Here is a 14,144-nt window from a genome sequence, read left to right on the forward strand (position 1 = left end):
CGCAGCGGAAGGATCGAAGAACCTTAACTCTCTCATTGTGATTAAGATAGACAAAGGATTCAGGAGCGCTCAAAAAATCAAGGGAACGAGATTCCAGCTAGGCGGTCGCCCCACCAGATCCCACCGCTTCAGCATTCTCGACACAGTCCCACCTTTCTCTTACTCTGCTCAAAATAACGCTCGGTATATGCTCGGTGTATGCACCCCTCCCACATGGATTCTCTACTCGGGCAACATCCTTCAATTACAGAGCATCAAGGGCAGAGTTCCCACGGCATCGCATCAGGATCAAGCCTCGGTCCACTCAGGAATTGTTCTCTTTTCCAGTTTTGTCGCAGATCAACCAGAATCTACAATTAAACAATCAGGCTCCTCCTCTTCATTGGTGCGGAGCAGTCAGGCATATCATTTTGGCAAATCAGGCTTCTCCTTATCTATCAAAGTCAGGCACAACAATCACCTTATTATTAAGTGAAAATGTTCTGCAAATGTCGCTTTTTAGTTTTTCAATTTGTCAGGATATACAGTAGCTTAGCTTTCATCTTAAAGCCTAAGTGGCGGGAATCAGGAGGATGTTGTAAATCTTTCACTCCCAGCACCACTCGGCGAATAATCATGTATTACAGGAGAGCAGTCTCATTTTCTCCTCTTTTTTTCGAAACGTAATATAGCAACCGATGATGTTAAAAAAAATAAAAATAGACATGTTTATATTAGAATTGGTCTTCCAAAATTTTAATTTAATTATTAGGTGGATGGTAAAGACTCAACTTACATGAAGTTTGCCAAAATAATCAAGGGTTAAGATCTAGCTCCAAATACTCTAGTCAGTTAATATAATTTAAATCATACTTGTAATTTTTTTACTTCAAATAGATTTGCATTATTTTTTTATTTGTATTTTTTTATATAATTTTTTTAATGTAATATTATTTAACATGATTTAATTTTTGTATTCAGGCTTTTGTGATCCATAATGAATTAAGCAAAGTCTTTCGGTAAAAATCACATAAGAGAAATTTTTGGCGGACGTGTTTCAAACCAACAAGTGTGGTTCATCATCACACCAATTGAAGAGACAGACCATGACAAAGGGGCTTAAATATAGAGCAATGTAGAGACATAATTTCAAGTAACAATATTTTCTCAATGAAATAAATAGTTGTATTTTTTAATATAGTGAGGTTGTCGGTGTTAGATAAACTCACATATTTACTCAAAAATTTTGTTCTCGTATTCAAAACCATTATAATAATTCATCAGAACATTAAAGCTCATCATATCACTCATAAAAATTTAAATATAAATAAAAAGAACAACAATCATTTAAAAGAACGATGCAAAATAAACAATTTTTATAATTAATATAAATTTATTTTTATATTTATTAAATATAAATAAATTAAAATGTATAACTAATAAATATTCATTTTGAAGAGTTTTAAAAATAAACATTTTAGAAATTACTCATAACTATTTATTTTAATTTAATATTTATTAAATATTAAAAATCTTAATTATAAAATTTAAAATGGAAAGTAAAAATAATGGTTTTTTAAATATTAAAAGAATATTTATCTAAATATTAAAAAATATTTATATAATTTTATTTTATGAGTGATCTAGTATTTATATATTTTAATTTTAATTTTTTTAAAATTTTATTAAAAAAGTTGCTAGAATTTTGAAGTGATAATGAATAAGTATTTTGTTAAAATACTTTATACTAAAAAAATTTTATAATTAAGAAAGATTTTTCGGTGAAAATCACATGGAATATCATTTGTCGACGCGTTTCGAACCAACTAGTGTGGTTCATCGTCAGGACAAGTTTCGAAACTTGTCCTGACGATGAACCACACTAGTTGGTTCGAAACGCGTCGATAAATGATATTCCATGTGATTTTCGCCGAAGAATCTTTCTTAACTTGATATGGATCACAGAAGCTTAAACTCTATTATAAAAATTTATAATTTAAATCCCCATAAATATTTACTTAAAAATATTAATAATTATTTATTTTAATATAATATTTTAAAAAATTGATTAAAATTTTTAAAATTAAAAAAATAATAATAAATATTAATGATAATGATGATGATGGTGGTTAACATCCACTGAGACTAAATAATAATACTTTTAAAATAATAATATTTTTTAAAAAAACTGCTAAAACAAATCAATAAAAAATAAAATTACTAGTGATTTATTATCTAAAATTAAAAGCAGTGGTATGTTCATTTGAATTGTAGATGAAAATATAGTGCATTTATTTTTAGCGGAGGTTTGGCATCACAAAAACCAACACTTCGTCTTATTTGATACGGTGTGATTATTATATTTTATTTATTTTTATTTAATTATAAAAAGATTGAATTATTAAGTAAAAATTTTTGATAAAATTTATATAAGAGAAATTTTTGATCAATACCTTTCAAATAAATAAATATAATCAATTTTTTTTATTACTTAAAAAAACATAAAAATGTATAATAACTTAGGCCTAAAAAATATCAAATCATTGGGTAAGATCAAATCGAGTTAGATGACATAACCTAGTGTCATGGGGGTATCGTCTCCCTAGTAGTTTCCATTCTCTTGTTAATGTTGGCTTAGATATGAATGCCAAAAGCCGTTTCCATAAAGTTTCAAATTTAATGGTAAAAATATATATTATTTTTTTCTACGTTTGGTTATAAGGTTAAATCAATAATGGTTATTTATTAATTAATTTTAATAAATAATTTTTTAGATCAATAATTTTAACCAATATTTTTCATTAATCAATAAGGTTTTTGGTATGTAATAAATTTTAATTAATAATCTTTATTAACTAAGAAATTTTTACCTGCTTAAAATATTTGGGAATTTCCACCCCTGAAAATACTTGGGATTTGATGTTCCATTTACGTGAAAGTGGACATGATCCTTCTCGTAAGAGCCTTTTGCATTTAACTACATGTATTTTTTTTTTAATAATTTTATTGTTAGTTTTTTTTATTGGATGGCAGGATGATAGGTATTTCAATTTTTTCCATTTTCTTTTAATTGTCATTTAATAATTTTGTTTTTATTTGTTTTTTTTGGATGATATGTATTTTAGTTTTTCCCCATCTATTTGTCATTTAATAATTTTATTGTTATTTGTCTTTTTGTTGGATGACAAGATGATAGATACTTTAAATTTTTTCTCTTTTTGTTAATCGTCATTTAACAATTTTATCGTTATTTGTCTTTTGTTGGATTACGAGATGATAGATTCTTTATTTTTTTTCCATTTTCTTTTAATCCTCATTTAACAATTTTATCGTTATTTGTCTCTTAGTTGGATGGCAAGATGATGGGTTCTTCAATTTTTTTCCATTTTCTTTTAATGGTCATTTAACAATTTTATCTTTGTTTGTCTTTTTGTTTTTTCTTTTAATGGTCATTTAACAATTTTATCTTTGTTTGTCTTTTTTTGGATGATAGGATGATAGTACAATTTTTGTTAATTTTCTTTTAATTGTCCTTTAGTAATTTTATCTTTGTTTGTCTTTTTGTTGGATGACAAGATGATTAGTTAATTGACATGTCATACCCTCCACCCGATTTCAAATTTCACAGAGAAATGATTTAAAAAAATAAAAAATAAAACAATATCACCACTACTTCTAACACCTATTATCTCCTCCAACTTTGTCCACCTAAGATGTACAGAACAAGGGGCTCCCTGTTTATTAATATTGTCTTAACACAATTGTACAATGTTTGTCTACTTAAAATATACACAACAAGGGGCTCCCTGTGTATTATTATTGTCTTAACATAACTAGATATTATTATTATTGTCTTAACACAATTGGACATTATTTGTCCACTTAAGATGTACAGAACGGGGGCTTCTTGTTTATTATTATCGTGTTCATACAACTAGAATGACATTACCCAAGTAATATTAAATCAGTATAAATCCATCTTAACCACATCTTAAAAAAACCAACCATTAATTTGTGTTGAAATTCGATACGTCTCCATAAAAATAATGCCTTTAACCAAAATTTCATAATTCACCTTTTGCTCAACCTACCAAAGAATGAAACGATTTGTTAAGTTGTTAACCAATCAAACATGCAGAAGTCTTATTTAGCCTCTTCTCGATGCCAAGAAGTTCATAACTTAGGCATATTAATAAGAATTTATGCCATGCTTTACTAACGCTATGCTTGTTGTAACATTATTTAGCTAAAGTTAAATGTTTGAATTGCAGGGTAGGTTAGGTTACCGTGTGAGCAACCAATAGTAGTTATAGCAGCAAACGAGTGTTGGTGTTATCTGATGTTGAGTCGCTCATGGATCAGTACGTGCGCGCTTGACAACATTGGGGGAGGGGGCGCTGGGAAGCGAAAACTTAGAATTGCGAGAGTGGCTCGTGATTACACGCGGTTGTCTGAATGCTACATGTTGTACCGGACAGACAGCTGTGGCGAACGAATTTTCCTACGGGGTTGAATGGGCTAATTCAGTTGCCTAATTTCTCAACAGTGAATCCTAGCTAGTCCACTAGAGTTTATCACATGGGGTTTCTGGACTTCAGGGAATCCTCGAGCTTCTTCTGTTTGCAGGTGTAATCTACATGCATTCCCCTGATTTTTCTTTGTGTCTACCATCGATTAAGAGGAGGGGTTAGAACTCGAGACCCACAACAACCAGAAATGGCCTCGCTCACACTGATTCCCGTACTCCTCTTTCACTGCAAGGTTCCGGATAGCTGGATTGGGAAGGTAGGAAAGTGTCTCGGTTTGTAGCACACTTTTACCAAATTCTCCAGAAGTAAATATTGATCGGATCCCGAGTTGACTTGTATTTGGTTAGTCCTCAGATTGTGAGTTCCTCGGTTTTAACGATTTCCTCGTCAGTGCACAGGACGGGGCGAGAACAGGGCAGGGAGGGCAGGTAGCAGGACAGGCTTCGTTCTACCTCTCATGGCTTAGTGTAGCCTAGTTTATAGTCTCAAGTTCTGTCCATGAATGGTTTTGTCTGTGCATGGTTCTTGAGAACTCTTAAAAAATTCATCAAATGCATTTTAGGTAACAGTAGAGCAAGTTTTCCATTCACTCTTCTACTAGCATTTCTCAAGCTTCTCAAGTTTCTAAAGCTTGAGTTTTGAATTAATATGGAAGTATGAAGGGTAATAGAAAAATATCACCAAGAACTTGTTTTATAAATAAAACAATATATTACCATAGATAGACAATATTGCACATAATATTTTCGACCCTATGAGAGAGAATCACAGGAAATGAAGCAGTGAAAGCCTCATTGTTTTAGAATAATGAACGACCCTTTCCTTGTTGCTAAATCAGTTTTGGTGCTTTTCATCTATCATAGTTTTTCACGCTGCATTTTATAGTACATTAATGGCCTAACTAACCAATTTGTTAGTAGCTAACTTGTCTAATTTCCTTTCCTAAAACTTATGTGATGCTTTCAACAAATAATTAATAGCATTGCTATAAATTCTTTTCGAAAACGAGTTAAAAATAATGGAGAAATGGTTATATGGTTGTAACGTATCTCCTTAGTTTAGGATTAGTTCCTAGAGTTTAGGAGGTTGTTTACAACTACCTATTTTTCAGTGATGTATTTAATATTGTAATATTCATTTGATATAATGTAGAGTGAATGAGAGTGAGAGTCTCCTCTTTGTTTGAGTGCAGTCTCCCAGGTGTCGTACACACCTGTGAGCTGCAGCTCCTTCATTTAATTCAAAGTGTGATTTTTATCTTGGTATTAGAGCTTAGAGTAGAGATAGCCTCATTTTTTTTTTTAGGGATGTATCATTAGTTACATTTCTGTAGTGGTAGGAGTGCATGTAAATGTATTTGTGTAATCAGGTGGAACTGCAGTAACACCTGGAGCGAAAGGTCTCAGATGACTGATCATCTCTGAGCCGGAGAAAGGGTTGAGCAATTGGCGTGGATTTTTTGAAGACAGTCGCGCCAATCCAGAACAAAACAGAAAGGCGCGATTTTTTAAAGAACAGAAGTGCCCATTGGCGCGGGTTTGGGGCTGATAAGCGCGCCAACAAAATTATAACTAAATTGCCGCGGATCCGTGGCTGTTAAGCGCGGCAATTTCCGTGCACACGTGAATTTTTCTTTTCTGCAGTTGGCGTGGATTTGTAGCTGTTCAGAGCGCCATAGAGCCAACCTCTTTCTCTCTGAAATCTGCAATTTTTGTTGCAGATCGGAGTTGCTCGGTGGTGGCACGTGGAGATTTCTGCTCGGTGGCAGCAGATTTGATTTGCCCGGTGGTGGCGAATTGAGGTTCCTTGATCCACTTGGATCGGACCTGCCCGGTGGTGGCGAATTGGGGTTCCGTGATCCGCTCGGAGGTAGCAGATCGGACCTGCCCAGTGGTGGCGAATCAAAGCTTTGTGATCTGCTCGGTGGAAGCAGATCGGTTTTTTGCCCGGTGGTGGCGCAGTGCAGCTCCTTGATCTGTTCGGTGGAAGCAGATCGCCTTTGCCCGGTGGTGGCGTGTTGGAGCTTGCTTGTTGATCTGTTCGGTGGTAGCAGATCGGTTTTGCCCGGTGGTGGCATAGTGAAGTCCCTGATCTGTTCGGTGGCAGCAGATCGAACTTGCCCGGTGTTGGCACAGTAAAGTTCCTGATCTGTTCGGTGGCAGCAGATCGGACTTGCCCGGTGGTGGCCGATTAGGGTGTTCAGTTGGGCGAAAATGAACAACAGTATAGAATCATACCTCCACGAGTCTGGCAAACTCGATGGAACGAATTTCTCCAACTGGAAATTCAAAATGCAAACTTTGCTGGAGAGCGTAAATGCATGGGCGATCGTTGAAGGAAATGAGCCGAGATCTGGAACAGCGACCCAAGAACAAGATTGGGATAAAAGAGAAACGAAAGCAAAAGTTATACTGAAGATGTCCGTTAAGGACAATATTATCCCACATATCAGAGATTCCAAGTCAGCCGCTGATCTATGGACAACGATCAAGAACTTGTACGAGACTCAGAATACAAATCGTGTTCTGGCACTCAAGGGAAAATTGTTTGCATTGAAGATGGACGAGAATGAGTCCGTTGGTGGATTCATGGCCAGAGTCAAGGATCTGAGAGACAAACTGGGAGCTATTGGAGAAAAAGTGTCCGACTCAGATCTAGTTACACTCACATTGAACAGAATGACGGATGAATATCAAACATTCATCACAGGACTGTCAACGAGGGAGAAAGCCCTTTCATTTGATGAGCTGACAGCGATTTTGCTCCAGGAGGAGGAGCGAAGACAGAATCTGAAAACTCAGAGCAATGACCTAGCTCTGATGGTGAAGAGGCGACAGTACAGAGGAAAGCAGCACCAACACCAACATCAACACCAGCAACCGCAGCAGCAGCAGCAGAAGGGGGTCAGCTCTTTTCAAAAGAGACCATTCAGAGGTATGACTGATAATTATGTTAAGAGATGTTTTTATTGTGGGAAACCTGGTCATCAGATTAAAGAATGCTATAAGAGGCAGGCGGATGAAAGAAAAGGCAAACAGAGGAAACATCAGGGTTGTTTTGTTGGAGAAGAGGAGGACCACAGCCATGATCTTCGACTATTCACAGTCGATTGTGCTCTTTCAGCATCAAAGGGAGATGAGGACGACATATGGTATGTCGACTCTGGCGCATCTTTTCATATGATCGGTAAGAAGGACTGTTTTGAATTTCTTGAAGAATCTGCATGTGGATCAAAAATTTATCTAGGAGATGATAGTGGGTATGAGATCAAAGGATGTGGAGATATTCCTGTGAAGCTACCTAGTGGCGACATTAAACATCTTAAAAATGTATTATATGTTCCAGGAATTAAGAAAAATTTGATCTCTGTCTCAATGATTACAGACCAGGACATGCAGGTGCAATTCTTTAAGAATAGTTGTGTCATTAAGGATAGCCAGATGGAAATAGTTGCAACAGGAGTGCGCGTGGGGAATTTGTACAGATTGGATGCAAAGAGTATGCCACGACAAGCAATGGTTGCAGCTGGATCAACAGTCGAAAATCTCTGGCATCAGAGATTTGGACATCTCAATTTGCAAGACCTCATCTTACTTCAGAAGAAAGGTATGGTCGATGGACTTCCTGTTTTTCATAATGTCAAGCTGGAATGTGATGGATGTGCATTAGGGAAAATGCATAGAGAAGAGTTCCCTTTGCATGTCAACAGAAAGGAAAGAGACATCCTAGAACTAGTGCATACAGATATTTCTGGACCTATGCAAACTAGGTCCTTAGAAGGTGCATATTATTTATGCTGTTTACAGATGACTGCACTAGGTTTTCATGGGTGTATTTTTTAAGTAAAAGGGGTCAAGCCTTTCGGTACTTTAAAGAGTTCAAATCTATGATAGAGAACCAAACTGGACAGAGGATAAAGATTCTCCGCTCGGACCAAGGGGGGGAATACAGGTTAGGAGAGTTCATGAACTTCTGCAAGCAGCATGGGATTATGCAGCAATTCACAGTGCCACACACTCCACAGCAGAATGGAGTAGCAGAACGCAAGAACAGAACTCTTGTGGAGTGCGCGAGAAGTATGCTTCAAGGTAAAGGTATATCAAATGGTCTTTGGGCAGAAGCCATTAATACTACTGTTTATTTAAAGAATAGGAGTCCTACTAAATGTCTTGGCTTTAAAACCCCCTTTGAAGCATTGTTTGGACTCAAACCAGCAGTTAGTCATCTAAGAATATTTGGATCTAAAGCTTATGCTCATATACCAAAAGCAAATAGAAAGAAGTTAGACCCCAAAGCCTTGAAATGTATATTTGTAGGATATGGCACAGAGTATAAGGCATACAAGTTATATAATCCTGTGACTCATAAAGTTTTTGCAAGCAGAGATGTTATTTTTCATGAACAGACTGAAGATGGAAAGGAAGACTCTAATAATGACAACCACATTCCATTGCTGATAGAGATGAACAGTGACGAAGATGAAGAGCAGGGGCAGGAGCAGAAATAGGAAGAAGTAGCAACAGATAGTGTAATAAGTGATGATGCAGGCCCAGAAAGTGCTGAAACAGATAGAGTTGAGGTAAGTCCTCTACCTAGAAGATCAGGTAGGAAGACTAGACTACCTGAAAGATTGAAAGGCTATGCTTTAATGTCCAAAATTTTAAACATTGTAGAACCTTCAAATTATGAAGAAGCAAGTAAATCAGATGAATGGAGGGCTGCAATGCATGAGGAAATTGAATCAATATATAGAAATCATACTTGGAATTTAGTTGAGTTGCCTGAAGGAAAAACCCCAATAGGTTGTAAGTGGCTGTATAAACCTAAGATAAATGCAGATGGGAGTGTAGAAAAATTCAAAGCTACACTGGTAGCAAAGGGTTATTCACAACAAGAAGGCATAGATTTCGATGACACCTTTGCCCCTGTAGCTAAACTAAATACAATTAGAATGCTAATCTCTTTAGCAACAAAACATAAATGGAAGCTACACCAGCTAGATGTTAAGTCTGCATTTCTGAATGGGGAATTAAAGGAAGAAATTTATTTAGTACAGACTCCTGGTTTTGTGAAAAAGGGGCAGGAGCATTTAGTGTGTAAATTGCATAAGGCACTTTATGGTTTGAAACAAGCACCCAGGTCATGGTATGAGAAAATTGATTCATTTTTTATACAACATGGTTTTCATAGGAGCCTCAACGACCCAAACCTGTATACCAAGATAAATAAATAGAGGCAAATCATTTTGATTTCTTTGTATGTGGATGACATGATTATAACAGGAAATGCAAATAATTTGATCAAAGAAATCAAGCAGCAAATGTCACAGGTATTTGAAATGAAAGACCTTGGAGATCTTCATTATTGCCTAGGTTTGGAGGTGTGGAAAGATTCTGGTCAAACTTTTCTAACTCAAGGAAAGTATGCCAGAACCTTGTTGGAAATATTCAGAATGGAACATTGTAAAACAACAGCAACACCATTGCAGCAGAATCTCAAGTTAAGCAGTGATGATGACACAAAACAGGTGGATGCAACTTTGTATAGACAGCTAGTGGGAAGTTTGATATATCTCACGACAACTAGACCTGATCTAGCATACTCTGTTAGTGTGTTGAGCCAGTTTATGTCCAAACCACTTGAAAGTCACTGGATTGTAGCAAAATGTGTGTTGAGGTACCTTAATGGTACTTGTAATTATGGTATTTTATACACTGACATTTCTGATGTTACTTTAGCAGGTTATTCAGATTCTGATTGGGCAGGTGACCTGGATGATCGTAGATCCATCACAGGTTATGCATTTAGTATTGGATCCGGGGTTATCTTGTGGAGTAGCAAAAAGCAAAGTACTATAGCATTATCATCATGTGTAGATGAGTACCAGGCATTGTGTGCAGCAACATGCGAAGCCATCTGGTTGAGGAGATTGGTTAGTGATGCAGGCGAAAGTCAGAAAGAAGCAACCAGCATCAAAACTAACAACCAGAGCACAATAAAGCTTGCATACAATCCAGTTTTCCATAAAAATACTAAACATATTGACACTCAGTTTCATTTTGTTCGAGAAAAGATACAGTCAAAAGAAATATGTGTGGAGTATTGTGATACTTGTGATAATTTAGCTGATATTTTTAATAAGCCTCTAGGCGAGTAAAGTTTGAATTATTTAGAGGGATGTTAGGAGTGCAGAATAACCCTTTCTCCATTAGGGGGGGAGTTAAAAATAATGGAGAAATGGTTATATGGTTGTAACGTATCTCCTTAGTTTAGGATTAGTTCCTAGAGTTTAGGAGATTGTTTACAACTACCTATTTTTCAATGATGTATTTAATATTGTAATATTCATTTGATGTAATGTAGAGTGAACGAGAGTGAGAGTCTCCTCTTTGTTTGAGTGCAGTCTTCCAAGTGCCGTACACACGTGTGAGCTGCAACTCCTTCATTTAATTCAAAGTGTGATTTTTATCTAAACCTTAGTAGTAGATTTAAGCGATGGTTCTTGACATCCTTCACGTTCCATTGTCGGCTCTAAATATTTTTGAATCCTCTCAACACATGAAAAACTTGATTTGGGTTTTATACCCAAAGTTGCAGTTTATTGAAAAATGACGAGGTTTCTTGAACATTTATTTACTTCAATATCGTTGCTCGAAGAGCATGATGATAATGAAAAGTCACATACGAATTTTGGTTGGTTTTCGCATTGGGTTTTATACCTAAAGTTGCTTTTCATTGAAAAATGACAACGCTTCTTGAACATTTATTTAATTACTCAACAATTGGATAATATTTTGCAGTTGATTGTTTCTTCTATAAGTTAGATTTTTTTATGAACCATAGATTGCATTATTACACCCTTTTTTTTCCAGTAGAGATTGCATTATTACTCACCACATGGACCAAACAGTGTCACTGAGGTGTTCACTCAACCAGTTTACCACAAATTACAGTTTCTTGGCCCTTTCTCATGTATCACATTGTGGAAGACCTATAACCAAAATATGACTAAATTCCCCAACCGGAAAGCTTTCTGCAGCTTGACTTGTGAAATCCTTCTAACTTCTAGGTTTGATTTCTGGGTTAGATATTGCCATAATCGTTTGCGGGAATGATATATTTCTCTTGCAGTGTAAATATGCTTTGTAATGGCATCCCAAATATAGTGTTTTGCTTAAGCATTTAAGATTGCACCTTCTCGCTTGCCTGCGTGAACTGTTTCTGCAGTTTATCCCTCCCTCTCTTTGATAGCTGCCACCAAAAGATCCTCTTTTTGTTTCAACATATCTTCATAAATACTCTTCTACTCTGTTGTTGAATTGAGTTGTGTCTGTAAGATGGCAACTTCTATTATACAGTGATGAAGGTCCACCATAGAGGCAATGTTACAGAGCAACACAAGAACCTCTCATGGTAAGTTCATTGCCTCACAAGATTGACATTAGAAATGAGGACTGTGCAGCCTAACACCAATATATTATATATGATTCACCAGTATATATTATATTATATTATATTATATTTGATTTCTGTTCTTCATTTTCTTCTTCTCAAATTCATGAGAGACTTGTCAAAATCAAAATCTTCTTGTAACGCCAATCTTTTTTAATGTAAACAATATCCTTAATTCAAACCATTACACCAATCGATGGCCTTGCTTGGCTTGTGCCTTGGAATGAAAACCGCCGAGAGACAGAGTAGAGGCAGAGCAGCTAGACTACATTTAAGTAATGATCTCATGAGTACTGAAATGAATCCATAACTAGAGTGCCTTTTGAGATCATTCAGGACTACTCTATTTTTTTGAGTTTCCAGTCTTCAGATTACTTAGTCTTCTTCTCGTATATCGCTTTCTCAATCCCAATATAGTCTGGATCTTCCATAACAATTCAATAGGAAGGATTATAAAGCTATTGATGCTCCTCTCGCTTCTGGAATTGGGAGACACAGATTAAGTTAGACATATTAGCTGGACTGATGATCGACCATGATTAGGGTTCGAAATGTTGACAATGAAAACTGACTATTGTGGATCATCAGTTGTTTAAATATATCTGGCCTTAGGATGAATTTTACAGGTCCTAAAGCTAGAAATTTAGATTGTGAATGTTAAATATTTAAATGGGCATATTCTAAAACTTTGTAAGGATAAATTGAAGAGTGCAATTCCTTCATTTTGTGATTAACTCCGACTAGTTGCTCATGATCTGCATTGTGACAACTTTTTCACAGGTTTTCCACATTTAGGCTATACATTATAGTCAGTAAGGGTAAGAGTTGCTGCCAATTTTATTTTAGCAACTTTCACATCTTTCATGAGTATTGGGTGTTTTCCTTCTCACATCTAGGAAATTTTCTTTCCAGTATTCCTTATCCATTTTTTATTTCCATCTCATGCTCAGCAGATATATATTTCTTGCTTGGTCTGAGAACATATTTCAGTTTGTTCATGTGGTTTGTAATGAACATAGTCATGTGCTAATTTCCCACAACATTGCATAACCTTTTTGTTTTCTCATTTTTTCAGGTGCTTATATATTGTAGTGGGGAAGAAGAAGAAAAGAATCCAGAGAGCATTCTCAAACAAAAAAACAGCCTTGCTACAACTTCAAGAGCAGAATCCTATTCAGAAAACCCTTATCTTCTGCATGTGAAGCACTCAAATTCTCAACATATGCTTTGAAATTTGTGATGCAAAATTGTACCGTGGGCATGCTTTCGAGTAGGCAAGAAGTTTCCTTCCCTCGTTCATTGGGGACTCCCTCTCCAGTAAAGTAGCTGGCTCCATCAACTACTTTATCCGGTAATGCTTCCTTCGTCGCCTTTGAATATTGTAGCAATAGATGTCGATAACATCTTTAACTAGAATGCCACTGCACTATCCCTCTTTGACACCAACTCCTATACATTGTTTGCTTCTTCAATATCTAACATAGCCAAGCAAGAGAACAGATTGGAAGTAATATTTTCCATTCGACTACCTGTAATTACTAACTGGTTAAGATATTGCTATTCCTTATTACACTACTCTGTAAATTTCTAACTGGTTAAGATATTGCTATTCTTTATTACACTACTCTGAGGTAATCTCTAACAAATAGTCTTGATAATGCAAATCATTGTTCAGCAGAGATAAGCAAATTCACATGTTAAATACATTCATATCTAGGTTCCAGATTCCAGAAGCATAATTCTCCACGTCCACATGGATGCCTTAAATATTATTTTGGGAAATGTATTAGCATAATCCAGAGTGAAGTGGCATTTTGAGCGTATTCCTCGAGTTTGTTTTCGCTAAATTATAAGCACGTGGTTTGTCTTTGCTAAATTATCAGCACGTGGAAACGAATTTTCATAGACAAGATTGTTTCACACGTTTATTTTGGAAATGTATTAGCTTCGGCCAGGACTTGCTGCTTTGTAGCTCTTGTTTTTTATGAATTGGGGTTTATCCATTTTACTGAGGGGAATGTTTGCATTGAATCCTGTAATTCTTTTGAAAAGAGGCTGTTGAAAGATCCTTTAGAAGCCTGGTTCTAATCTGGCCATGTACTTCTTGATGCTCCCATCAGACGCATGCTTCACTTTGTAGATCCATTTAGAACCAACCATTGAGTTGTTCTCTGGTCTCGACAC

The 14,144-nt window shown here is 35.8% G+C and overlaps 1 long non-coding RNA gene across 1 annotated transcript; it reads left to right on the forward strand.

Moving 5' to 3' along the window:
* Positions 1-4,973: 4,973 nt before the first annotated feature.
* Positions 4,974-13,181, forward strand: LOC149140873 (uncharacterized). The gene is made up of 2 exons (XR_016264937.1): positions 4,974-5,070; positions 13,036-13,181. It is a non-coding gene; the product is annotated as an uncharacterized LOC149140873 (long non-coding RNA).
* Positions 13,182-14,144: the final 963 nt, after the last annotated feature.

The sequence above is a fragment of the Pinus tabuliformis genome, chromosome X, assembly GCF_031772625.1.
Source record: "Pinus tabuliformis cultivar Carrire ecotype Pingquan chromosome X, CPIR1, whole genome shotgun sequence".
Classification (NCBI taxonomy): Eukaryota; Viridiplantae; Streptophyta; class Pinopsida; order Pinales; family Pinaceae; genus Pinus; species Pinus tabuliformis.